The sequence below is a fragment of the Mustela lutreola genome, chromosome 3, assembly GCF_030435805.1.
Source record: "Mustela lutreola isolate mMusLut2 chromosome 3, mMusLut2.pri, whole genome shotgun sequence".
Taxonomy (NCBI): Eukaryota; Metazoa; Chordata; class Mammalia; order Carnivora; family Mustelidae; genus Mustela; species Mustela lutreola.
In genome coordinates, this window is record NC_081292.1 from 101041558 (window position 1) to 101068705 (window position 27148).

Sequence of the window (27148 nt, forward strand, 5' to 3'; positions counted from 1 at the left end):
TCTCCCTTTTTAAAGATGGAGGTGTTTTTCCTAGGTCTACTTGGGATATTTGCATCCTCCTTGACTTCGTGTGCATTCTTTTTTTTTTTTTTTTATGTAAATATTTTTTTTTAATTTTTTATTTTTTATAAACATATATTTTTATCCCCAGGGGTACAGGTCTGTGAATCACCAGGTTTACACACTTCATAGCACTCACCAAATCACATACCCTCCCCAATGTCCATAATCCCACCCCCTTCTCCCAAACCCCCTCCCCCCGGCAACCCTCAGTTTGTTTTGTGAGATTAAGAGTCACTTATGGTTTGTCTCCCTCCCAATCCCATCTTGTTTCATTTATTCTTCTTCTACCCACTTAAGCCTCCATGTTGCATCACCACTTCCTCATATCAGGGAGATCCTATGATAGTTGTCTTTCTCTGCTTGACTTATTTCGCTAAGCATGATACGCTCTAGTTCCATCCATGTTGTTGCAAATGGCAAGATTTCATTTCTTTTGATGGCTGCATAGTATTCCATTGTGTATATATACCACATCTTCTTGATCCATTCATCTGTTGATGGACATCTAGGTTCTTTCCATAGTTTGGCTATTGTGGACATTGCTGCTATAAACATTCGGGTGCATGTGTCCCTTTGGATCACTACATTTGTATCTTTAGGGTAAATACCCAATAGTGCAATTGCTGGGTCATAGGGCAGTTCTATTTTCAACATTTTGAGGAACCTCCATGCTGTTTTCCAGAGTGGCTGCACCAGCTTGCATTCCCACCAACAGTGTAATTCTTAATAAAGAATTTCATTTCTTTCTCAATTACTTCACAAGTCATCTTGACAGGAGGCCAGCCATGCATGTGCACGTGTGTGTTGTGTGTGCACATCCACAAACACACCTTATGTGCATACACTTATTATATATATTGCTGATACAAAGTTGACACACAATTATTATACACACATAATGGCACACAATTAAGTATACAGTACTCTATACTGTAAATTCCATACAGCACATTGACTTGCACAGAATGCATTATTGAATTTGGCTAAATTCATATCCACAGCCAACTTATGGTCGCAACTAACAAGCAAATGTAGTTCCCACAGATGTTGGTTATTTTGTTTACATTAACAAGAAGGATGCAAAAGTAAAACAATGAAAACACATTGGTACTTCACTCATTTGTCAATGACCTGAATGAGTCAGTATTATCTGCTGATTCAGATAATGATTTTTTAATACTGGAAGAATGTTTTCTAAGTTTGTGTGTTGTTTGCAATGGAACAGCTACAGACACAACTTATTTTTAAATTGAATCTGCACTATTAACCTTTCTCCATTACTTTTTATGGGGGGGGGTCTCTAGAAAAGGGTCAGCAAATTTTTTTTTTTAAGGGTCAGCAAATTTTTAATGTAAAGTGTCACAGCATAATATGTTAGGCTTTGCAGGTCAGGCAGTCTCTATTGCAACTACTCAGCTCTGCCTTGTGGCTCTGGTATTGAAAGTAGCCATAGAAAATACATAATTAAATGGCCTGTCTGTGTTCCAATTAAACTGTATTTACAAAAACAGATAGGAGGCTGGATTTGGTCAATACCCATTCTGTGTCAATCCTTGCTCTAGACGAGAATGAGCAAACTTTCTGTAAAGAACCAGGTAGTAAATATTACATTTATTACTTATCTATCCACCTATCTATCTATCTATTATCTGTCATCTATGTATCTATCTATCTATCATCTGTCTAATCATCTATCATCTATCTACTATCTATAAGGTCTGTGTAGCATGTTCTCTGCTTTTAGTTCATAACTCTTGAAAATGTAAAACTCATTATTAGCTTGCAGGCCAGATTTAAAGCACTATGTAGTTGGGTGATCCCTGCTGTAAACAGTCAGCAAAATAAACCAAGACTCAATTTGTACCATTTCACTGCTGCAAATAATCCCATGGCTGTTTTTAAATTATTAATGTAATGTCCCTGAACCCACAGTTGGGAAGACATGTGTACAAGAACAACATTATATATATTTCCACTATGTAGATATAATGCATATTAATAATCTCAAAAGCATAGAAAATAGATGCAGGAAAATCATTAGAAAATGATAACTTTTTAATATTTATTACCTTTGTTTTGAAAGGATTTAATTACAATTAAATTTATTAAAAAGTATATATATGATATATATATTTAAATTTTATTTTATTTTTCCAGTGTTCCAAGAGTCACTGTTTATGCACCACACCCAGTGCTCCATGCAACATGTACCCTCCTCAATACCCACCACCAGGCTCTCCTATCCCCTTACCCTCCTCCCCTCCAAAACCCTCAGTTATTAATAATTACAATTAAATATAAGTTTAATTCCATTTAAATTTATTAATAATGATATAAATGGAGTTAAATTTAAATTTCAACATAATTATAAGCTGGAGGTGGATAGATTCTTACTCACAACTGTAATGTCCATGGTCCCAGGGTTATATCAGGTAGAGTGTGCTGGGACAGAGTTAACTAGTGATCCCAAGAATTGGGGTATAGCTCCAGAGAGGGATCAGAGGGCCAGGGGATAGTACAACAGCAATCATTACGTTTGGATAGGTAGATGGCAAGTAGTTTGAGGAAATTTTAGAAATAGGGACTACATCCATTCTTAGACAATGACTCCCCAGCACATTTTCAGGGACTGGATGGGTAACTAAAAGATATTTCACATAGATCTGGTCTTAATAAGAGCTCAACAGATAATAATAGTGATTATTATTATAGATTATTAAATGGGGATAGAAAGAGAGGCTGTGACTGGAGCTCATGGTATTTTTCCCACTGAAGAGAGGAAACTGTCCTTTCTAATGAGAATGTATTCTTTGGAATGTCAGAGGACCAAAGCCTTCAAGGAACTGGGTAGCTGAACAAGTCAGCTACCCAGGGTGTCCGTTCATTCACAAATTAACAGGAGGGCTCACTCCATTCAAGCTCCAAGCAGACATCACCAGCTGCGTGTCACAGCAGCATACATTACAGTGCCAGCTTTCTACCCATGAAAATGCTTTGTTATAATAGTCTCAGGGAATTTGGCTTAGTGAATAGGAGTGAATGATAGACAAAGTCAAACAGGGTCTATTTCTTACTCCTTAATGTTCATCTTTGTTCATTCTTGATCTCTGACAAGGTACAGATAAAAGGAAAGAATTAATCCTTAGCAAATCCTACAAGACCACTGTATGGGGAGAAGGATTCCTCCACTCAGCAACCAGCAAGAATGTCACTCCAAGGGTAGGGGGTTAAGTGAAAAGTGTCAGAGAGCCCTGCGGAGAAATAGACTGCTCCATTAAACAATGATCTATTGTTGATCCAAATCTTGATGAGGAAAGCACTTTAATTATGTAGTTACAGCAAAATGTCTGACCCAAGGGAATGAGCTGCAAAGATTGGATAAACTTGATATTCCAGAAAGGTGTAAGTTACTAGAAAGAAAAAATAAAGACACAATAGTGACATCATTGGAAGAAGCTAAATTTAAGGATGATACTAAAGATATCTAGAGATACTGAATTTAGGGGTATCATACACTAGCAAATGGTCTTAGAGGAACACATGGCCAGGACTCAGCCAGTGTGTGTCCAGAGAAGTGCCTCCTGCATCCTGGAGTCCCTATTTTCTATGCACTAAGCCTGGAGGAAGGTTTCCTTTCAATGGGCATTACGATAAGTAATGCTAATGCAATTTTAGGAGATTGGTGCTTTCCTGGGGTGGGGGGTAGGGAATCTAATCTGCATAAACAATCCAGAGATTAGAGATGTTAGCCTTTCTCTATAGCTCTGTAATAAAAGTGCTTATGGGTGGATGGGGCAGAGTAAGTTTTATTCAGGTGGGTTTGGTAGAATAAGCCAAAAAGGTAGGGTGTCATTGCCTAAATGTTTTCTCCCAGCCAACCTCACAAAACTCTACTCTCTTTTGGCATCTTAGTGCAGGCTGATTAAGCTGCAGGTGTGGAAAGCACCCCAGTAGATGTTACCACCTCGAGTGAAAGAGTTTCAGTCTTTGTCTTCTCACTGGATGGAATTCAGGTGAGAGACCAGAAAGCACAAGCAGAGTATATTGAGTACACTCACAAGAGAGGGGAGTGAGCAGCTTGAGAAAGACTCAAATGCCCAGTACAGAATTGGTCCTGGGTTTTTATTAATTGGGAAGCAGAATATTACTAAGGGATGGCATAGTCATTTGGGGGGTAGGAAGCTGGGTTGCCTGCATTTTCTTCTTAATTTAGTTAAAGATTTCCTGTCATAACTTCTGTCCTCTTGGGTCCATCTGGATTGATTTGTTTTTTTTTTTTGGGGGGGGGAGTGTTCCCTGGACAGTTCTCTGATATCCCCCATGTGGATGCACCTATCCAAAGTTCTTTTGTCTTACTTACTAACCAGCATCCCCTAAGAAAGCTGGGGGAAAGCAGGCATTGGCAAACCAAAATGTTAATTGCAATGTTTTTCTTTTTGTGTATATGTGTCCGTATTAGAATTCCCCTTCCATATTGGAATTCCCCTTGGCCCTCTTGACAGGTTGTGCCTAATTGCAGGTCTCAGATATCTATCCCTTTCCCCCAACATTCACCTTCCCTGCCCCCACTTCAGAGAGCCTCACACACTATCTAACTGCCTACCACCCAGCCTTCGATTCAGCCTCCCACAGGTATTCAGTTTTTAGGCCTGTGCATTGGACTGCCTACACTGACTTCACACTTAATGCCTTTGGGTAAACCAGATTGTCACCTCCCTCCCAGGTACTTGTTTCTTGGATGAATGGTTGCTGATTTCCTTTCCTGAGTCCCACCTCTTCTTCAATCCATCTACCCCGCTGTTGCTGGAGTGATCTCGTGGGAGCATTTGCTTGTGTGCTTACCATCTGTAAGTCCATACTGGAATTCCTGTCTATGGTTCACAGGCACCTTGCTGTCCAGTTTCTGCCAAGGTGCACCAGCAGTTCCATCTTCTCTCCCACCTTCCTTACTCCCCCTCTATTCAGACTGTCGTGTACATTTCCAACAATACTGATCGCTCATACATTCCTGCCACTTTGCATGGGCTCTTCTTGTTCTGAATGCTCTTACTTTGTTTTTCTCTTTCACCTTGAATTGGATTCCTTGTCATGAGACAGGGAAACCAAAGGGTCTCTATGTTTTATTTTGTTTCCCTTTGCTTTGTTTTTTGCTTCTGTTCTTGCAAAGACCTGCACCAACACCCCATTCTGTACACGCCTTTATGTATGTCCTCCTTCTAAGGGAGAAAGAGTTAATGATATCTTTGGAGTCTTCCAGCATAATAGGGAATATCTAAACCACTGGAGATAGACATCTCAATGCCAAGATGCCAGGCTTCACAGAAGAAGTTTTCTTATGATGGACAACTGGATCTTGTCCTTTTTCCTGGGTGCCTGAGAAGACATGTACACCAGGCCACTGTCCTCAATGAAAAAATCCAGACCCTGAATAAAGATAAGATTCATGCTACTTTCCTTTCTGAGTCTCCCAGACAGTCCATCTGAACCTGTACTCTCTATATCTTCAATAAACTCTGTTTTCGCCTCATCCTGTCTCACAATTGATTTCCATCCTCAGGAAAGCCAAGGACCCTGTTGGCTGGTCCTGCAGGACTCACCTCTGGTCCTCAACCTGGCCTGCCTGCATCAGTCTTTATAGATCAACACGAACAGTCTTTCACTCCCCCACATTGTCTAACCCAGGCATAGATGTTGTAACGGACAAATCTCCCTTCTGAAGGCAAGAAAAGGAAGGAAGGAAGGAAGGAAGGAAGGAAAGAAAAGAAAAAGAAAGAGGAAGGAAGGAAGGAAAGAAAGATGGGAGTGAGGGAAAGAGGTGGGAGGAAGAAGGAAGGCAGGAGGGCAGCGAGAAAGGGCTGTCTCAATACACATGAATCCACCCTGGAAAGATACTTGCAGACAATGCTTCCTTGGGAAGAAGTTAGGGAGTTTTTTAAGGCAAATGCTAGTGAATTTTTAAACAAAGCGTGGAAAAATTGTTTTTATTTTAAAAAATGTAAATGTAAAACCTGAGGCATAAATAAGGCAGATACTTACTAAATGCTTGTGCATGATTATACACTGAGAGAAGTGGCAGATGAAGGAGGAAGGATCCTCTTGAAGTTTGGATTTTATTCAGTATAAACAGGAATTTTAAAAACTCTTGAGTATAAGAATAACATACAATATACTGTTCACATTTTCTTTTTAAATTTTTCATATAGTAAAATTGTAATTTTTAAGTCAGGTTGTTTTCTTATTATTGTTGAGCTGTAGGAGTTACTAATATATTTTAGTATCAATTCTTTATAAGATACACAATTTGCAATATATTCTCTTATTCTATAGGTTGCCATTCACTCTGTTAAGAATGTCCTATGATTCATTTCATAGGACATTCTTAACAGACCTGGGGATAAAAATATATGTATATAAAAAATATATGTTTATAAAAAATAAAAAATTAAAAAAAAAAAAAAAGAATGTCCTATGATGCACAAAGTTTTTAATTTTGATTAAATCCAACTTATGTATTTCTTTTCTTTACTGTCTCTGTTTTTGTTGTCAAAATCCAATGTTTTTGAAAATTTCCTTTATGTTTTCTTCTGAGTGTTTTATGGTTTTAACTGTTACATTTTGGTTTTAACCTATTTTGAGTTAATTTTTGTTTTAAGTGTAAAGTAAGGGCCCACCTCACTTTTTGTATGGGGATATCCGGTTTTTCCAGCACCATTTGTGGAAAAGACTATCTTTTCACATTAAATGGTCTTTGCACTTGTGTAGAAAATTATTTGAGCATATATACAAGACTTTACTTCTGGGTTATTTTTCTCTTTTCTATTGGTTTATCTGTCTGTCTTTATACGATGTTTTAATTTCTGTGACTTTGTATTAAATTTTGAAAGCTTTCTTTCCTTAAAGAAGAGTTTGAGTGAACTCATCTCCTAGGAAATCATTCCTGGTCAGTTACATGAGTGACAGTATTCTAAACCCAGGGACTGGACATCTAGATAGGGGAAATGGGTGAACACTTCAGACTTGAGCAGTGTAGGCTGCTTTATAGCTCTTCTGTCATCAAACAGATGAGGCCTTTTGTTACTGGCCCTGATCTGGCTAATAGGCAGGAGACCTATACTTTCTGGGCAAAATGTGTGATTTTTGTATTGTACATCATAATGAAGTAGAGATAAGTAAATCAAATACATTGCACTGAAAAAGCTAGAAATTGCTATTATGGTCCTTGCCTCATCCTGAAGAGAGGTGGTATCAATCACCCCAATAGTCCTTGACACCAGAGTGGCACTGCTTGCCTAGAGAAAGGCAGAAACCAAGACTGGCCTGTGACTCACCTCCAAGTCCCAGGAAATTTCTTCAAGAAGTCAAAGGGAAGGTATCCTTTAATCAACTTCCCTCAAGACAAGATTTCTAGGTCACAATCCATTACAAACCCAGTCTAGACTTGCACCCCTCCACAGCTTTTTTCAGCTACATTTGGGACACAGGAGGACAATTTATAAGCAAAAGGGAGCTTGTAAGGGACTTCAGTTGTATGTTCCCCTGTATGTCCTTGTTATAGGATTAGAAGTTCAGAGTCTCATTGTGTAACTTCCTGTCCGCCAATTGTATCTAGAATTCTAAACAGATTCCCCGGGAGCGGGGAATCATTCCATGGCTGGTAAATTTTTCAGGAAACTTCTGGTGATTTTTCCTGAAGATTCTCCAAACAATGTGAACCAATGCTGCCTTCATATTGTTGACTTTTTGAGCACAGTGTCATAGTATCTGGGAATGTCAGCAATGTCAGACCACATGACCTGCAAGTTGAGGAGTCAGCACTAAAGGCAGACTCCCTGACTCCCACCCGTTTCTCCCTCCACTGCCCACCACCCCCTGATCCCCAGGGAGTGTAATTCATAGTCACCAATAGGAAATAGGAGCAGCAGCTGCTTCCCTCAGGCACAAACTCTTAAGACAGGATGTATTCAGATGCCTCAGAACCTTAGCAGTGTGCCTTGCATTGACTAACTGTTCAGAAAGTGTCTTCAGATCTACTGAAGATCTACTTCAGATCTACTGAGTCATTAAGCCCCTTAATTAAACACTCTTAAGTGATAAAGTAACAAAATTAATTATGATGGTGTTATCAGAATTCTGTCCCCTCCCAGGACTTCTGTTTCCCCTAATAATAGAAAGGATGCTGTTTTTTGCTTTTGGGTCCTTTAGCCCTTCCATTTGGAATTCACATTTTTCTCAGTTCTCTTCTTCCCACCCTTCCGTCTTTATTCCTTCTGCCTTCCTTTCAAGGTTGGTGCCCTCAAGATATCTCTTGGCTCTACCAGCTTTCACAGAGGTACACTCAGATAAGCTACTCTCTCTTTGACCCCCCACTTCTGATTATAGTTCCTCTCAGCTTGTCTCCACCTTCCTGTCCCCAGGCCAGTGAATCTGCCTTATGTTCTCTGGATCTCTTGGTCACCTAAAAAACTGTTGGTATGTATGTGTGTATGTATAAGCATGTATGGACCATGTACTTGACATTATGGGAGTAAGTACTCCACCCCAACAAAACTCAATAAAGCGAATCCAAATCCTGACAGGCTCTCCTAAAAAAATTATACTACATTAGAGGTATTTGGGATATCTGAGGTGGCTTACGAGGGGCTGTTCTGGGGACAGGCATTAAGGAGCTCCATAGAGTCCAGTCCTTGGGTCAGCCCTACTCTGCATATGCATGAACACGCTAGGAGTGGGCTACAAGGGGAAGGCTGGGAGAAAATGAATGTGGTGGTCATTTCTAAAGTCTTATACTGATCCTCAGTTGTAACTGCACATTAAAATCTCTTGGAGGATTTAACAAAAACCAAAGCTCAGGCAATATCCCAGAGAGATTAAATCAGCAACTCTGGGTGTAGAACCCAAGGATAGTTCACTCCCTCCATCACCCATCTGCAGGGGATGCAATCCCAGACCCCAGAGGATGCCTGAAACCATTGAGAGTGCTGAATCTGATATATACTATGCATATTCTTGTGTGTACATAACTATGATAAACTTTAACTTGCAGATTTAGCACAGTAAGAGATTAACAATAACTAATAATAAAATAGAATAATTACAAAAATATGTTGTAATAAAAGCTATGTGAGTGTGCTCTCTGTCTCTCTCTCAAGATATTTTATTGTCCTGTACTCACCTTCTTGTGATGATGTGAGATGATTAAATGCCTACATGATGAGATGAAGTAGATGAATGACGTAGGTGTTGTGATGTAAAGATAAGCGACTACTGGGGTGCCTAGGTGGCTCAGTGGGTTAAGCCTCTGCCTTCAGCTCAGGTCATGATCTCTGGGTTCTGGGATCGAGCCCTGCGTCAGGCACTCTGCTCAGCAGGGAGCCTGCTTCCTCCTCTCTCTCTCTCTGCCTGCTCTCTGCCTACTTGTGATTTCTCTCTGTCAAATAAATAAATAAAATCTTAAAAAAAAAAAAAAAAAGATAAGCGACTACTAACCTCTGAAAGCATGTCAAAAGAAGGACCATCGGCTTCCAGCCTGTGGTTGACCACAAATAACTGAAGTCGCAGAAAGTGAAACTAAGGTTAAGGGAGTGGCTACTGTTTCAGTATTTTCAAAGGGTTCTGAGGTAATTACAACATGGAATCAAGATGGGAAAATTGAAATTCACAATAATGAAAAGAAAGAGAAAGAGAATGAGAGAAATAGCAAGGTATAATTTCCTTGCACTGGTCAAATCCTGGGGCTAAGCACATTGTATAATAATAAAACATTATTTAATTTAATATTTCTAATAATGCTGTGGGATTGGTAATAGTATCCTTATTTTAGAGGTGATGAAACTGAGGATCCAAGACATTAAGTAATAAGTCAGGACCTTATTTGGATCTACTTTTCCCAAAAAATTCTGAACTCCAATCTCCCTACATTGCTCCTTCTCTGTTCTCATCAGTCTGTTATTGAAGAATGTCTATAGAATAGGGCTGATCACACTGGTAGGAAGTAGGCTAATAAAACTAGTCAGCTGCAAATAATGTATAACCCTGAAAAAGAAAGAATGACTCAAAGGGCAAATCCAAGAGCTCAGAGGACAAAGCTGAGGACAATGGAAGATTATTCCAGGCTTGCAATCTAATCAAGGATTTGCAGCAAGGAAAGTCACAGGGAGAGTGCCTGGGTGGCTCAGTTAGTTAAATGATCTCAGGGTTCCGGGACTGAGACCCACATCAGACTCCTTACTCAGTAGGGAGCCTTCTTCTCCCTCTCATTCTGCCTACTACTCCCCTGGCTTGTGCTCTCTTTTTCTCTAAATAAAATCTTTAAAAAAAAAAAAAAGAAAAAAAAAAAGGTCACAGGGAATATAATCCCAACCTGTGACTCCTTGAGCAATGGCAGACGGACTCCTTTTATTTAAGGTGAGAATGAATATTAAGGAAGGAGAGCCTCGTCATAATATGTAGAGGTGGGCATAATGTGGTATATGTGCCTGGAGGCTTGTGTTCTTCTTTGTGTGGGGATATTGACATTATAATGAGGTAAAGGTAACTGTCACTCCACAGATCACTCTGTGGTCCATCTGTGCAGGTGTGAGTCAGGGGTTGAGCTCAAACTGATCTGGGTAATCTCTTCTTCATTTTGGCAGTTGTTATTGCATGAGGGGTAGTCTTGGTTCCCATCACAGGATGCTCTACCCATTCGGTCTTTTGCCTGATTTATAAAATAAGATGGAAAGAAGAGCTTAAGGAAAAATGTAGGACAAAATTTGGTGAGTACAAAAACGTGGGCAATAAAAGTCAAGTCTTAGAAGCTAGCTGATGACATTACCAGGCCCACAGCTATCTATCATCTATCTATGTATCTATCATCATCTATTTATTTTTGGAAAACTGCTTTGGAGAAGTTTAGATTAGAGATTTATATTTAGCTTTAAGCAATTATGTATCTTTTCTACTACACTGGAAGGACTGGGTAGATGACAAGTGATTAAAAATAATATTCAACTGAGTAAATTTGAATATCTAATTGGCTTTATTAAGCAATAAATGGATCATGCAGCATTCATCTAGTAAGTTGAGAGAGAAGCTGAAGCATTGCATCAAAAGGAAACTTTTAAAAATTACTTTTATTAACATATAATGTATAATTTGCCTCAAGGGTACAGGTCTGTGAATCATCAGGCTTACACATTTCACAGCACTCATCATAGGATGTACCTTCCCCAATGTCCATAACCCAACCGTCCTCTCCCTACCCCCAAACCCCCAGAAATCCTGTTTGTTTGTGAGATTAAGAGTCTCTTGTGTTTTTTTTTCCCCTCTCGATCCCATCTTGTTCATTTTTTCCTTCCCTACCCCACAAAACCCCCACCCTGACTTTCAAACTCCTCATATCAGGGATATCATATGATAGTTGTCTTTCTCCAGTTGACTTATTTCAGTTACCTTAATACCCTCTAGTCCCATCCATGTCATTACAAATGGCAAGATTTCATTTCTTTTGATGGCTACGTAATATTCCATTGAATATATATATATATATGTATATATATATATATATACCACTTCTTGATCCATTCATCTATTAATGGACATCTATGTTCTTTCCATAGTTTGACTATTGTGGACATTGCTGCTATAAACATTCAGGTGCACATGCCCCATTGGATCACTACATTTGTATCTTTAGGGTAAATACCCAGTAGTGCAATTGCTGGGTCATAGGTAGCTCTATTTTCAACTTTTTGAAGAACCTTCATGCTGTTTTCCAGAGTGGTTGCACCAGCTTGCATTCCCACCAACAGTGTAGGAGTATTCCCCTTTCTCCACATCCTTGCCAGCATCTGTCATTTCCTGACTTGTTAATTTTAGCCATTCTGACTGGTATGAGGTGGTATCTCGTAGTTTTGATTTGTATTTCCCTGATGCCAAGTGATGTGGAGCACTTTTTCATGTGTCTGTTGGCCATCTGGATCTCTTCTTTGCAAAAATGTCTGTTCATGTCCTCCGACCATTTCTTGATTGGGTTATTTGTTCTTTGGGTGTTGAGTTTGATAAGTTCTTTATAGATTTTGGATACTAGCCCTTTATCTGATATGTCATTTGCAAATAACTTCTCCCATTATGTCAGTTTTGTATTTGGTTTTGTTGACTATTTCTTTTGCAAAATCTTTTGATCTTGATGAAGTCCCATAGTTTACTTTTGCCCTTGCTTCCTTGCCTTTGGCAATGTTTCTAGGAAGAAGTTACTGCAGCTGAGGCCGAATAGGTAGCTTCTTGTGTTATCCTCAAGGATTTTGATGGATTCCTTTCTTGCAGAGAAGTCTTTCATCTATTTTGAGTCTATTTTTGTGTGTGGTGTAAGGCAATGGCCCAGTTTCATTCCTCTGCATGTGGCGGTCCAATTATCCCAACACAATTTATTGAAGAGATTATCTTTTTCCATTGGACATTCTTTCCTGCTTTGTCGAAGATTAGTTGGCCATAGAGTTAAGGGTCCATATCTAGGACCTCTATTCTGTTCCTTTGATCTATGTGTCTGTTTTTGTGCCAGTACCATACTGTCTTAATGATTACAGCTTTGTAATAGAGTTGAAGTCTGGGACTGTGATGCTGCCAACTTTGGTTTTCTTTTTCAACATTCCTCTGACTGATCAGGGACTTTTATGGTCCCGTATAAATTTTAGAATTATTTGTTCAATTTCTTTGAAAAAAATTGATGGCATATTGACAAGGAATTTCATTAAATGTGTAAATTGCTTTAGGTAGCATAGACATTTTCACAATATTTGTTATTCCAATCCAGGAGCATGGACCATTTTTCCATTTCTTTGTGTCTTCCTCAATTTCTTTCTTGAGTACTTTATAGTTTTCTGAGCACAGATTCTGTGCCTCTTTGGTTAGGTTTATTCCTAGGTATCTTATGGTTTTGGGTGCAATTGTAAATAGTATTGACTCCTTAATTTCTCTCTCTTCTCTCTTGCTTTTGGTGTCTAGAAATGCAACTGATTTCTGTGCGTTGATTTTATATCCTGACACTTTACTGAATTCCTGTACAAGTTCTAGCAGTTTAGGGGTGGAGTTTTTTGGGTTTTCCTCGTAAAGAACAATATCACCTGCAAAGAGTGAGAGTCTGACTTCTTCTTTGCTGATTCAGATGCCTTTTATTTCTTTTTGTTTTCTGATTGCCAAGGCTAAGACTTCTAGTCCTATGTTGAATAGCAGCAGTGATAGGGGACATCCCTGCCATGTTCCTGAGCTTAGGAGAAAAGCTTTCAGTTTCCCCCCATTGAGAATGATATTCACTGTGGGTTTTTCATAGATGGCTTTGATGATATTGACGTATGTACCCTCCACCCCTACACTTTTAAGAATTTTGATCAAGAAAGGATGCTGTATTTTATCAAATACTTTTTCAGCATCTGTTGAGAGTATCATATGGTTCTTGTTCTTTCTTTTATTAGTGTATTGTATCACATTGATTGATTTGTGGATGTTGAATCAGCCTTGCAGCCCAGGAATAAACCCTACTTGGTTGTGGTGAATAATTCTTTTAAGGTACTGTTGGATCCTATTGGCTAGTATTTTGGTGAGAATTTTTGCATCCATGTTCATCAAGGATATTGGTCTGTAATTCTCCTTTATTATGGGAATTTGTCTGGTTTTGGGATGAAGGTAATGCTGGTTTCATAAAATGGGTTTGGAAGTTTTCCTTCCATTTCTAATTTTTTAACAGTCTCAGGAGAATAGATATTAATTCTTCTTTAAATGTTTAGTAGAATTCTCCTGGGAAGCCATCTGGCCCTGTGCACTTGTTTTTTGGGGAGGTGTTTGCTTCAATCTCCTTACTGGTAATGGGTCTGTTCAGGTTTTTCTATTTCTTCCTGGTCCGTCTTGGTAGTTTACACTTTTCTAGAAATGCATCCATTTCTTCCAGATTGTCAAGTTTTCTGGCATATAGTTGCTCATAATATATTCTTATAATTGTTTGTATTTCTTTGGTGTTGGTTGTGATCTCTTCTCTGTCATTCACGATTTTATTTATTTCAGTCCTTTATCTTTTCTTTTTGATAAGTCTGGCCAGGGTTTTATCAATTTTATTATTTTTTTTTTCAAAGAACAAGCTCCTGGCTTTATTGATTTGTTTTACTTTCTTTTGATTTCTATTTCATTGATTTCTGCTTTGATATTTATTATTAGGGTTAGGCTTTCTTTGCTATTCTTTCTCCAGCTCCTTTAGGTATAGGGTTAAGTTGTGTGATTGAGACCTTTCTTATTTCTTGAGAAAGGCTTGTATGGCTGTATACGTTCTTCTCAGGACTTTTTTTTGCTGTATCCCAAAGATTTTGAACAGTTGTGTTTTCATTTTCATTTGTTTCCATGAGCTTTTTAACTTCTTCTTTATTTTCCTGGTTGACCCATTAATTCTTTAGTAGGATGCTCTTTAGTCTCCATGTATTTGAGTTCCTTCCTATTTTCCTCTTGTGATTCAGTTCTAGTTTCAGAGCATTGTGGTTTGAAAATATTCAGGGAATGATCCCATTCTTTTGGTATCAGTTGAGACCTGATTTGTGACCCAGGATGTGATCTATTCTGGAGAATGTTCCATGTGCTCTAGAGAAGAATGTGTATTTTGTTGCTTTTGGGTGGAATGTTCTAAATATATCTGTGATGTCCATCTGGTCCAGGGTGTGACTTAAAGCCTTTATTTCCTTGTTGATCTCTTGCTTGGATGATCTGTCCATTTCAGTGAGGGGGGTGTTAAAGTCCTCTACTATTTTTGTATTATCATCAATGTGTTTCTTTGATTCTGTTATTAATTGATGTATATAATTGGCAGCTCCCATGTTAGGGGTATAGATATTTAAAATTGTTGGATCTTCTTTGTAGACAGGCCCCTTAAGTATGATATAGTGTACTTCCTCATCTCTTATTATAGTCTTTGCTTAAAATCTAATTTATCTAATATAAGGATTGCCATCCCACCTTACTTTTGATGTCCATTAGCATGGTAAATTGTTTTCCACCCCCTCACTCCAAATCTGGAGATGTCTTTGAGTCTAAAATGAGTTTCTTATAGACAGCATATCTATGGTTCTTTTTTTTAAATGCATTTTGATACCCTGTGTCTTTTGATTGGAACATTTAGCCCATTTTCATTCAGAGTAACTGTTGAAAGATATGAATTTAGTGCCATTGTATTGCCTGTAAGGTGACTGTTACTGTATATTGTCTCTGTTCCTTTCTGATCTACTACTTTTAGGCTTTCTCTTTGCTTCAATATTTCCTGTAGGTCTGGTTTGGTGTTTGCAAATTCTTTCAGTTTTTGTTTATTCTGGAAGCTTCTTATCTCTCCTTTTATTTTCAATGACAGCGTAACTGGATATAGTATTCTTGGCTGCATATTTTTTTCATTTAGTGCTTTGAATATGCTATGTCAGTTTTTTCTGGCCTGCCAGGTTTCTGTGGATAAGTCTGCTGTCAGTCTAATATTTTTACCAATACACGTTACAGACCTTTTCTCCTAAGCTTCTTTCGGGATTTTCTCTTGTCATTGAGACTTGTAAGTTTTACTATAAGATGACGAGGTATGGACCTATTTTTATTGATTGTGAGGGGGGTTCTTTGTGCCTTCTGGATTTTTATGCTTCTTCCCTCCACCAAATTGGGGAAATTTTCTGCTATAATTTGCTCCAATATTCTTTCTGCTTCTCTCTCTATTCCTTCTTTCTGAGATCCCAAATATTCTAATATTGTTTTATCTTATGGTATCACTTATCTCTCGAATTTTCCCCTCCTGATCCAGTAGTTGTTTGTCTCTCTTTTACTCAGCTTCCTTATCCTCCATCATTTGGTCTTCTATGTCACTAATTCTCCTTCTGCCTCATTTATCCTAGCAGTAAGAGCCTCCATTTTTTATTGCACCTCATTAATACCCTTTTTGTTTTCAGCTCGGTTAGGTTTTAGTCTTGTTATTTCTCCAGAAAGGGAATTTCTTTCTCCAGGATGGGATTTTACTTCTTCAAAAGGGATTCTCTAATATCTTCCATGTTTTCTTTGAGCCCAGCTAGCACCTTGATAATCGTCATTCTGAACTCTAGTCCTGACATATTACTAACGTCCATATTGATTAGGTCTGTAGACATCGGTATGGCCCCCTCTCCCCCTCCTTTTTTTTTTTTTTTTTTGGTGAGTTTTTCCACCTTGTCATTCTATCCAGATATGAGTGGATGAATGGGAGAACAAAATAGTAAAAGAGTAGCATTGGCCCCAGTAAAATATACACTAACCAAATCAGAAAAGACCTGAAACTGGGGGGAGAAGAAAGGTGAAAAATGAAAAAAAAATATATATATAATATATATATATATTTATATATTAGACTGGTGAATAGAACAGAGCTACCACTTGATTTTGGGTGTATTTTGTTCTGTTAGAAGAAACTACCTCCCACAATTTTAAGTAAAGAAATTTTGTTTTTCTTTCCATATATATACACACACACAATAATAAGGGTAAACATGATGAAGGGATGGAATATGACTATAAAGATGAAAATTAAAAATGATTCTAAAAAAGGAATTGATAAGAAGTTAGTTGAAAAAAGAAAAAAAAAAAGAAAAGATGTGATCAAGCTGGAGAATACAACAAAGGCATGCGCCACATTTAGGGTGTATTTTGGCCTATTAGAAGAAATTGTATTGCCAAATTTTAAAGGAAAAAAAACCCTATATGTATACAAAAAATAAGGTTAAATACAATGAAAGGATAATATATTACTATAACAATGAAAATTTAAAAAGATTTTTAAAAAGATATTGATAAGGTAAAATAGTTTAGAACATTAAAATAGGAAAGAGAAACAGTTAAAAAATAGAATAAGAAAGAAAGAAAGAAAGAAAGAAAGAAAGAAAGAAAAAGAAACTTTGAAAAACTAATGGAGGGTGCCAGTGGGTTAAGCCTCTGCCTTTGGCTCAGGTCATGATGTCAGGGTCCTGGGATGGAGCCCCAAATTGGGCATTCTGCTCAGCAGGGAGCCTGCTTCCTCCTTCTCTCTCTCTGCCTGCCTCTCTGCCTACTTGTGATCTCTCTCTGTCAAATAAATAAATAAAATTAAATTAAAAAGAAAAACTAATGGATTATGGGAAAAAAGCAATGAGTTGTATGTGTTGCTTTCCTCTAGCTCTGCAGTTCTGTAGTTCTCATGGATCAGTGAAATTTGTCTTGGCTGGATGTTCTTACTGATATTCTTGGGGGAGGGGCCTGTTGCAGTGATTCTCAAATGTCTTTGCCTGAGGTAGAATTGCACCACCCTTGCCAGGGGCAGGCTAAATAATCTGCTCGATATTGTCTTGGAAACATTTTTTCCCTAGATGCTTTCTATAGAGCTCTGGAGGATGGGAATGAAAAGGGCAGCCTCCCAATCTCTAGCCCCACAGGAGTTGAGAGTTCATGGCCCCACTCCTTGCTGAGCCCTCAGAGAAAATCATTCTATCCCTTCCATCTCCCTGGTCTCCAGCTGCACTCTGAGCTACCCAGCCTGTGATGGAGCATTTCTATCTCTGGTGCACACCCCCCTTTGGAGTCTCCTGCAGATTCCTGCAGTGTGCTCCCATGCTGCTCCTCCTGGAGGAGGAAGGTCAGTCTCCCTGGATCAGCTGCTAGTTATGTCCTTGCCTGAAGAGCACTGGCCCAACTGTGCCATGGATCATGATTTAATGTAATCCTGAGCTGAAAGCCCACTCCTCAGGTCCGTATCTGCAGCTGGCTTTCCTGCTCTCATGCCTGGGAGCTCTGCCACACTCAGACACCCCTGGTCTTTCTGTGATCCCATGGGTCTTGAGACTACACTGTCCCCACAAAGGCTTCACCCCATGCTTTCCTTTGGAGTGATGTCCTTCAGTGGAACAGCCTTCTAAAAGTTCTGATTTTGTGCTCTGCTACTGTATCACTTGCCAGGAGCTGGTCCCTCCCCTCATAGCCTGTCTTCCCAAATGTTGCCTCTGATTTGCTTTTCTGTAAGTCCCACCTTCTGGAAAGTGGTCGATTTTCTGTTCCTAGAATTGCTACTCTTAGTCTCTTCTCTCTCCTATTGAGTTTTTAGTTGTTCAGAATGGTTTGATAACTATCTAGCTGAACTCCTGGTATCTGATTTAGGTCTCCTACTCCTTCTTGATCTTGCTCCTCCCTCCTGAATTTTAGCTCATTACAGTAAGGAAGTTTTAAGATATCTTAATAAAATAATTTTGATCTTAAAAAAAACCACATTGAGATATCACCTTACACCAGTTAGAATGGCCAAAATTAACATAACAGGAAACAACATGTGTTGGAGAAGATGTGGAGAAAGGAGAACCCTCTTACACTGTTGGTGGGAATGCAAGTTGGTGCAGCCTCTTTGGAGAACAGTGTGGAAATTCCTCAAGAAATTAAAAATAGAGCTTCCTTATGACCCTGCAATTGCACTCTTGGGTATTTACCCCAAGGATACAGATGTCGTGAAAAGAAGGGCCATCTGTACCCCAATGTTTATAGCAGCAATGGCCACGGTCGCCAAACTATGGAAAGAACCAAGATGCCCTTCAACGGATGAATGGATAAGGAAGATGTGGTCCATATACACTATGGAGTATTATGCCTCCATCAGAAAGGATGAATACCCAACTTTTGTATCAACGTGGACGGGACTGGAAGAGATTATGCTGAGTGATATAAGTCAAGCAGAGAGAGTCAATTATCATATGGTTTCACTTATTTGTGGAGCATAACAAATATCATGGAGGACAAGGGGTGTTAGAGAGGAGAAGGGAGTTGGGGTAAATTGGAAGGGGAGGTGAATCACGAGAGACTATGGACTCTGAAAAACAATCTGAGGGGTTTGAAGTGGCGGGGGGGTGGGAGGTTGGGGTACCAGGTGGTGGGTATTATAGAGGGCACGGATTGCATGGAGCACTGGCTGTAGTACAAAAATAATGAATACTGTTTTTCTGAAAATAAATAAATTGAAAAAAAAATAAAATAAAAAAAATAAAAACTTAATCTAATTTATATCATTAAAAATGTTGCCAATAAAACATGATTTTTGGAACAAAGAGATTTGAATCTAGGATCTATCTTAATTATTTGCTTGGGAAATATTTCAAGATGATATTCTGGGTCTATAGAGTGGTCAGTCTGTACCATCTTGAGGTCTAATCTTAGAATGTTTCTCCTCAGTAGTGTGTGTTTCTAAACAAGTCTTAACACAGGTAGCAGTGAATAGGTAGTACCATCCCTCTTTCTCTTGAAAATGAGGACTAATTCCACAAATAATATTAAAAAATAAAGAGGTGAGTAATTATATAATATGATTTGGGGGTCACATTAGACATGTGCCACCTCAAATATATTTACAGTCAGATTTTCCACTGTATCTAAAAATTTCACTATTAAATTCATCCACTAAATCCATTGAATAAAGGCATTGTTTGCAGAATGTCACTGCTAAACTGTGTTTGTCTTATCTGGTTGCTAATATGCTCCTATACTTTGTGCCCTGTAAATAGACCATTTTCATCTGAGTGTTTCTATCAGAGCACCTTATCTACAATCAAGTTCTTCCTTTCCCAGTAGAAATAGCATGACTCTGCTGCCTAACTTCTGAGCATTTCTATCTGAGCATGATGGCTGCTACCAGATCAAGTCATTTGGGGATATCCATTAGGTGTGTGGTTTGCACCATTACAATGGCCAAATCTCAGCTTGTCTCAACTTTGATCTCATTCCTTCTGTTTTCCTTCCTTTATTTACCAAGGTGGATGCTGAGAGAGTGAAGTATATCCTGCAGTGCATAATCTCTGGCCTTCCACTTACAAGCTAGGTGACTATGGGCACGTTGCCTTATCTCTAAGACTCTGTTTGTCTCTTGTACTGTGGAAAAAGAAAGATATTTAGTTCCATATCATGCAGATCTAGAAATATATAACACATCTTACCAAGACGTGCATCAAACTGATTCATTTAATAGGGGTTTTGTGTTTAAACTGACATCCAAGTAAGATTGGGCCTTGAAAGGGCTTGTACATAATAACCTACATGGAGTGTTTGCGAGAATGAAAAAGGAAAATGATATGAATGCAGTGATAGCTAATGTTCACAACACATGAAAGAGATAGAAGCTACTATCCAAATTTAATGGTGAGAAAACTAAAGCACAGAGAAGTTAATAGGCCTGAGATCCACAGCTGGTCACCTATAGGACTAGGATTTGAGCTGAGGCAGTTTAGTTCCAGAGCATATGCTATCAGACACATGGCCTTTTTTTCTTGAACAATTCATCTATAAAAGGATTTCAATATGGTTTATGTTATTACTGATGGTAAAACGGGGTCCAATGGAAGTCAATAAGGAGGTCAATTTCTGCATGTTCTAAAAATGCTAAGAATGAAACCGTGGTACACCAGGAAGAACTAAATTCTAAAGCAATAAAGGTGTTCAAGCAGAGATTGGAACATAATCTTTGGGGATTGCAGTAAAATGTGTTCCTGCACTAAAAAAGGCATGTGAGTTTTGATAAATCTTGGGTTTCTTCCAAAGATTCCATGAATACAGACAGTCAGTATTCTGGAATATATATGCCATTTCTGCAGGATTTCATGTGCACAGCTGGAACACTGATATGCATCAATTCTAATCTTCAACATAGTTCTGGAAAAGGCTGTTGTTATTCCAATTTCACAGATGGAGACGTTGGTCTCAGATACATGCATAATTAATATTGGTGGATATTATCTCAGATTTTCCTTTTTTTAAAGATTTAAGAAAAAATATTTGAGAGGGAGGTCACAAGTAGAAGAGAGGCAGGTAGAGAGAGAGGGGGGAAGCAGGTTCCCCACCAAGCAGAAAGCCCAATGTGGGGCTTGATCTCAGGACTCTGAGATCATGACCTGAGCTGAAGGCAGAGGCTCAATGCACTGAGCCACTCAGGTGACCCTATCTCAGGTTTTATCTTTCCAAATCTATGCTCTTTAAAAGCCACTTTTGTGTTATATTGAATTTCTCAACAATAACCCCAAAGTGAGGCATCTATGCAGGAGGACTTGCCTGATTCATTCCTTACTGTGTTCTCTTTAATTGTTGTAATATTAATGTAGATGAAGGTGGTGATAACATTCATAATTATAATTTGAATACCACCCTAATTGGCTTTTATTGCTGCTTGGGAATGGGTCAGGGTTGTACATGGAATATTTAAGTCAAAATGTCGTTTCCAATACTTAATAGAATCCAATTAGGATTTTATTGATTAATTAGTGTCTACATGAAGCATTCTATTTTCCAAAGGCCAGTAATGTGTCTGACTGTTGCCTAAATGTTAACATATTCAGATAATTATAACTGCATCATACTTGCTGGTTAGACTGTTTGAGTTATTTGCCTTTACTGAGGTTTCAGATCCAAGTAAAGCAATCTTTTAAAGTAAAAATGATATTTAAATAACCTGAAATAATCATTATAGAAAACCTCTCTTAAACACTCATTAATTTATGGCTATAAACATGCTAGCACCTTTCTATATAGAAGCTCATTTGTGAATGTTTTAAAGGTAACAAAGATGAATTGATAAAAGGAGTGACTATGTAGCCAAGGGGGACTCTAAAATGTGACAGTGTCCTAGGGTCAAATGTATTGCTTAAGGAATTTCAAATTTAAAATAATAGTACATGTTTCTACCTCATTGATCTCAGCTCTAATCTTGATGATTTCCCTTCTTATCTGTGGAGTTGGTTTGATTTGTTGTTGATTCTCCAGTTTTTTAAGGTGTAGAGACAGCTGTTGTGTTCTGGATTTTTTAATTTTTTTGAGGGACGCTTGGGTGGCTATGTATTTCCCCGTTAGGACTGCCTTTGCTGTATCCCATAGGTTTTGGACCGAAGTGCCTTCATTCTCAGTTTCCATGAATTGTTTCAGTTCTTCTTTGATCTCCTGGTTGATCCAGGCATTCTTAAGCAAGGTGGTCTTTAGCTTCCAGGTATTTGAGTTCCTTCAGAACTTTTCCTTATGATTGAGCTCCAGTTTCAAAACATTGTGATCTGAGAATATGCAGGGAATCATCTCAGTCTTTTGGTATCGGTTGAGTCCTGATTTGTGACCCTGTATGTGGTCTATTCTGGAGAAGGTTCCATGTACACTTGAGAAGAATGAGTATTCTGTTGTTTTAGGGTGGAATGTTTTGTATAAATCTATGAGGTCCATCTGGTCCAATGTGTCATTCAATGCTCTTGTTTCAATGATATGTCTATTTCTGAGAGAGGCATGTTTAAGATCTCCTACTATTAGTGTATTCATATCAATATGCTTCCTTATGTTGATTAACAATTTTCTTATGTAGTTGGCTGCTCCCATATTGGGGGCATAGATATTTATAATTGTTAGATCATCTTGGTGGATAGTCCCTTTAAGAATGATGTAGTGTCCTTCTGTACCTCTGACTACAGTCTTTAGTTTAAAATCTAATTTATCTGATATGAGAATCACTACATACAGTGGCATGAATGAGAGACACAGGTCTAAAAATCAGACCATTATATTCAACAAATAGTATTTGGTAAAATCCTGTCTCATGTCACTTAGTAACTGCTATTACCACCTCTTTCTTTGAAATGTCTGAAGAAATTCAGGTGAGTGATAAGAAGAAATTAGGAACAGGCAAAAATACATTAAGTTATTTCAGTTTGTTGGATCAATGTTTATCTATATTAGGTCAATGCTTGGGTCAAGAACAGATAGGCAAAAAATATCTAAGAATTGTCATGGGGCAAGTTAAAAGACTGATATTATCTGGGACACATATAAGTCTCAAACTGTACTCTAAAGGAAATTAAATCACTGACACTTGGAAATATTTTCTAGTTATATTTAAAATCAATATTGAACATTTACTATGGAAAATATTTTGCCAATTGCACACATATGTAGAAAAATAAATGTTCCTAATATCCATGGGCCAGCCACTCTACCATTTACATTGCAATGTAATATATTATAACCACATAAGATAGTATAGTTATTCTCATCTTAAATATCAGGATAATAACTAACTTAGAGAATGGTAAGTAATTTCTCTGAGATCATTTAGTTAAGCCCAAGTTGCAGTCTGTCATTATTAGAACTATCTGGGAATAATAATAATAAAAATAAATCAACAAAATTCTGGGGCCACACCTTTCCAGTAGAAACACATCTTTGGCAGTTGGATAAGAAATATACATTGTATTAGTCAGGGTTCTCCTGAGAAACAGAACCAACACAATGTACATATATGTATGTATGTATGAGCTTGTGCATGTTTGCGCGTACGCGCTTGCGCACGCGCACACACACACACACACACACACACACACATACACAGATTTATTATCAGGAATTGTCTCACACAGCTACAGAGCTTAACAGGTCCCAATAGCTGCAGTCAGCAGTCAGGGACGCAGAGAGCCTGTGGTATAAATTCTTCCTCTGAAAGCCTGAAGCCTCAAAGACCCAAGAAGAACCAAAATCAACACTTGCATCAGAAGGCAGGAAAAAATCTTTGTCCTGGTTCAAGAGTCAGGCAGAAGTTCTCTTTTACACATGGGTGGATCAGTCTTTGGGTTCTATTTAGGTTTTTAACTGATTGGAGGAGGGACACTCACACTGGAGAGAATAATTTGTTTTAGTCTACAGATTCAAATGTTGATCTCATCAAAAAACACCCTCACAGAAATATCCAAAACAATGTTGGACCAAGTATCTGGGCACTTCATGGTCCAGTCAAGTTGACACATAAAATTAACCATCACATGCAGTTTTGGAGATCTCCCTAGGTAATTTAGATTCAGAAAAGTCTGAAACCCCTGGAATAACCTGCCATCATATTTATTAACTCTTAAATTTTCCCATTGAAATCACTTGGGGAGCTTCAATAGTTGCTAATGCCTTGTTACCACCCTTAAGAATTCTGACTTAATTAGTATGATTTTAATGTGTAGTTAGGCCTCAGATCAAGGCTAGAACCCTTGTTCTGAAATGTAGCTCATGACCCTTTGCTCCCAGCTACCAGACATTGTGGTCTTTCTGCCCTTCTCAGATGGCAAGCCACTGCTCACTGCATACTGAGAAGTGGTGGCCAAGGTCAAATTATACGTACAACTTTTAGACTTATACAAGGATAGTCCTGTCATATCTTTTGCCCATCTCCATCCCATTGCAAGGGTTAGAGCTTTCCCGGAGGGAATTCAGGCCTATTTTCCTTTTGTACAGAGATAAGAAAAAATGTTCATTCTTACCCTTCAAGTCAATACTTTATGATTTTCCAATGAAAATGACACACTAGCAAATTGCGACTCCAGAGAAATTCAGGAATGACAGTCATTGTTTCTAAACTGTATTTCATAAGTTTTCCATATCAGCACACTTGCTGCGTAGAGAAATTGTGTGCCATGACCTCTGTTTGTACTATATTTGAAAGGGCTATGTTGAAAGAATAGGTGTTTGGACATAGGTAGAGAGAGCAGATCAAAGGTGCCTGGATCATCCCTATCCCACCTTTGGCAAGAAAAATTATTGGTAATTTGCACATATCATGTCCTCAACAATTGTGCATTAGTAACACACACTACTTTTAATAACACAACCTACTTTTGAGCATCTTCCATGTGGCAACTGTGGACTAGTGATGTGAGTAAGCTCTGAATATTAGATGGGTCTCTACTCTCTTAGAGTAGTACAACATGCAATGCAGCATAGACAAATTCATGTGAAGCAATCATATGAAGCAAGTAGAAAGAAAGGACATGATAGCATGTGGGAACCATAGGGATAGAAAAGGCATCAGTGAAAGACGGTTTGCAGAACTTGGACCTAAGTGCAGATCTGCACTTAGTCCAAGTGTAGATCAGGACATGCTAGGGAGAAACAGTGAAAGAACCTTCTGGGCAGAGCACCACTTGAGCAAAAACCCGAGATTGGGGAATAAAGACAAGAGGTGGCCAGTGGGACACTTGCCACTGGCAGAGAAGCCAGGAGGAGTTAGCCAGACATGGCATGTATATGTATTTTCCAGAAAAACTAGCAGAAACTCATGTTAGTCTCTACCTATCTCTTCCATAGCTCAATTAGCCATTCTTTTATTGGTCTGCTTACTTATTTTTTTCTCCATCTAAAATGCCAATTCATTTTTTAGAAAAGAAAGGTTCTTATTAATGTGTATATTCTCACTGCTAGTTTAGTTTCTAGCATAGATAGATACTCAACAAATGCTAGGTGAATGCATGAATTAATGAGTGACCTAAAGAGTGGATACTGGATGCAAATAATTTGTTTCTTTGTTTGTTTTTTATATACATCTTGAGTGTAAACAATGGTCAGTGAAAAAATGTCAGCAATATTGTGTTTGTTATTGCATGTGCCAGTTATGATTATTAATAGAGTAGTATATTTATATACTAACCTCTCACTAAGCTTTTTTCATTTTTATTTTTGCTTATTTAAAAAGACAGCAAAAATTAACATTGGGTTTTGGGTTGAATTACAGACAAACACTTGTTGGCTTGTAAATTGCCCCAGGAGCAGTGAGGACAAGGAAAGGATGTCCAGGACAAAATTTAGTTTCTGAGGTCTGTCTGAATTATATTTCTTCTGCTTTGGTTTATTCTACTTTTCTTACCTCTTCATTATAAACACAAATTTCTCCACTTAAGCATTAGTTAAACAAAGATGAGTAAGATAGTGACACCCAGTGGGGGTGGGGGAAGTTGTCAGTCAGTGGCAATAAAGAAAAGAGTAAGTACACAAAAGATTTAAACACATTTTTGTTTTAATTAGGGTAAAATTTATATACAATGAAATGCATAGTCCTTAAGTGTACAATTCAACAAGGTTTAGTAATGAGTACACCCATATAACACACAACAATCACAATATACAATATTTCTATCAACCAAGAAGTTGGACCCATACCTAGTGGGTACGAGGTAGAAGTAGATTACATTTTTTATGATCCTACTTTAAATGGAATAATTTTTCTTTGCAGTTTCCAATTATTTTATGCCAGTATTTCGATATACTATATCTTGCAATCTTGAAAACTTTACTTATTAGTTGAGAAATTTGTTTGCTTTGTTTTTGGGTTCCATAGAGTTTTCCATCTGTGGATAATAGCAGTTTCACTTCTACTTTTTAATATTTATTCCTTTTTTTTTCCTTATTGAAGTTTTTAGGATATACATCACACTGTTGATTCAAAGGGGTTAAAACAGATACCCTTGCCTTATTTCTGATCTTTTGGGAAAATGTTCAAAATTTCACCATTAAATATAATATTAGCCATAAGATTTTTCAGATATCCTTTATCATATTGAGAAAGTTTCCTTCTATTCCAGTTTTCTGTTTTTATCATGGACAGACACTGACTTTTTTAATCAAATGATTTTTCTACATTTATTGAGATAACTTTTTCCTCTTTTATTCAGTTAATGTGATAAATTGATACATTTTTGAATGTAAAATCAACCTGACCACTTGGGATAAACACTGCTTGGTTGTATAACCAATACTTGGTTGTATTCAGCTATATATATAAATATATATATATATATATATATATATATATATACTTACACATATAAATATATATATAAAGCTGAATTTGTTTGCTAATATTTAGTAATTTTTTTATTGCTGCTTATATTCAAAAGACTAGTAGTCTGTAATTTTCATTTCTTTATAATGACTTTCTCAGGTTTTGGTATCAAAATTGTTCTGACTTTTCAGAAAAAAAGAATGTCTAGCATTTTTCTTAGGTTTAGTATGATTCTGCTCTTAAATATTTAACAGTACTATCCAGTATAAGTATTTTTGTGTTTTCTTTGTAGTAAAGTTTTAATTAAGAATTCGTTTTCTTGGGGTGCCAGAGTGGCTCCGTGGGATAAGCCTCTGCCTTCAGCTCAGGTCATGATCTCAGGGTCCTGGAATACAGCACTGCATTGGGCTCTCTGCCAAGCTTCCCCCCTCTCTCTGCCTGCTTGTGATCTCTCTCTCTCTGTCAAATAATTAAATAAAATCTTAAAATCTTTCTTTCTTACTA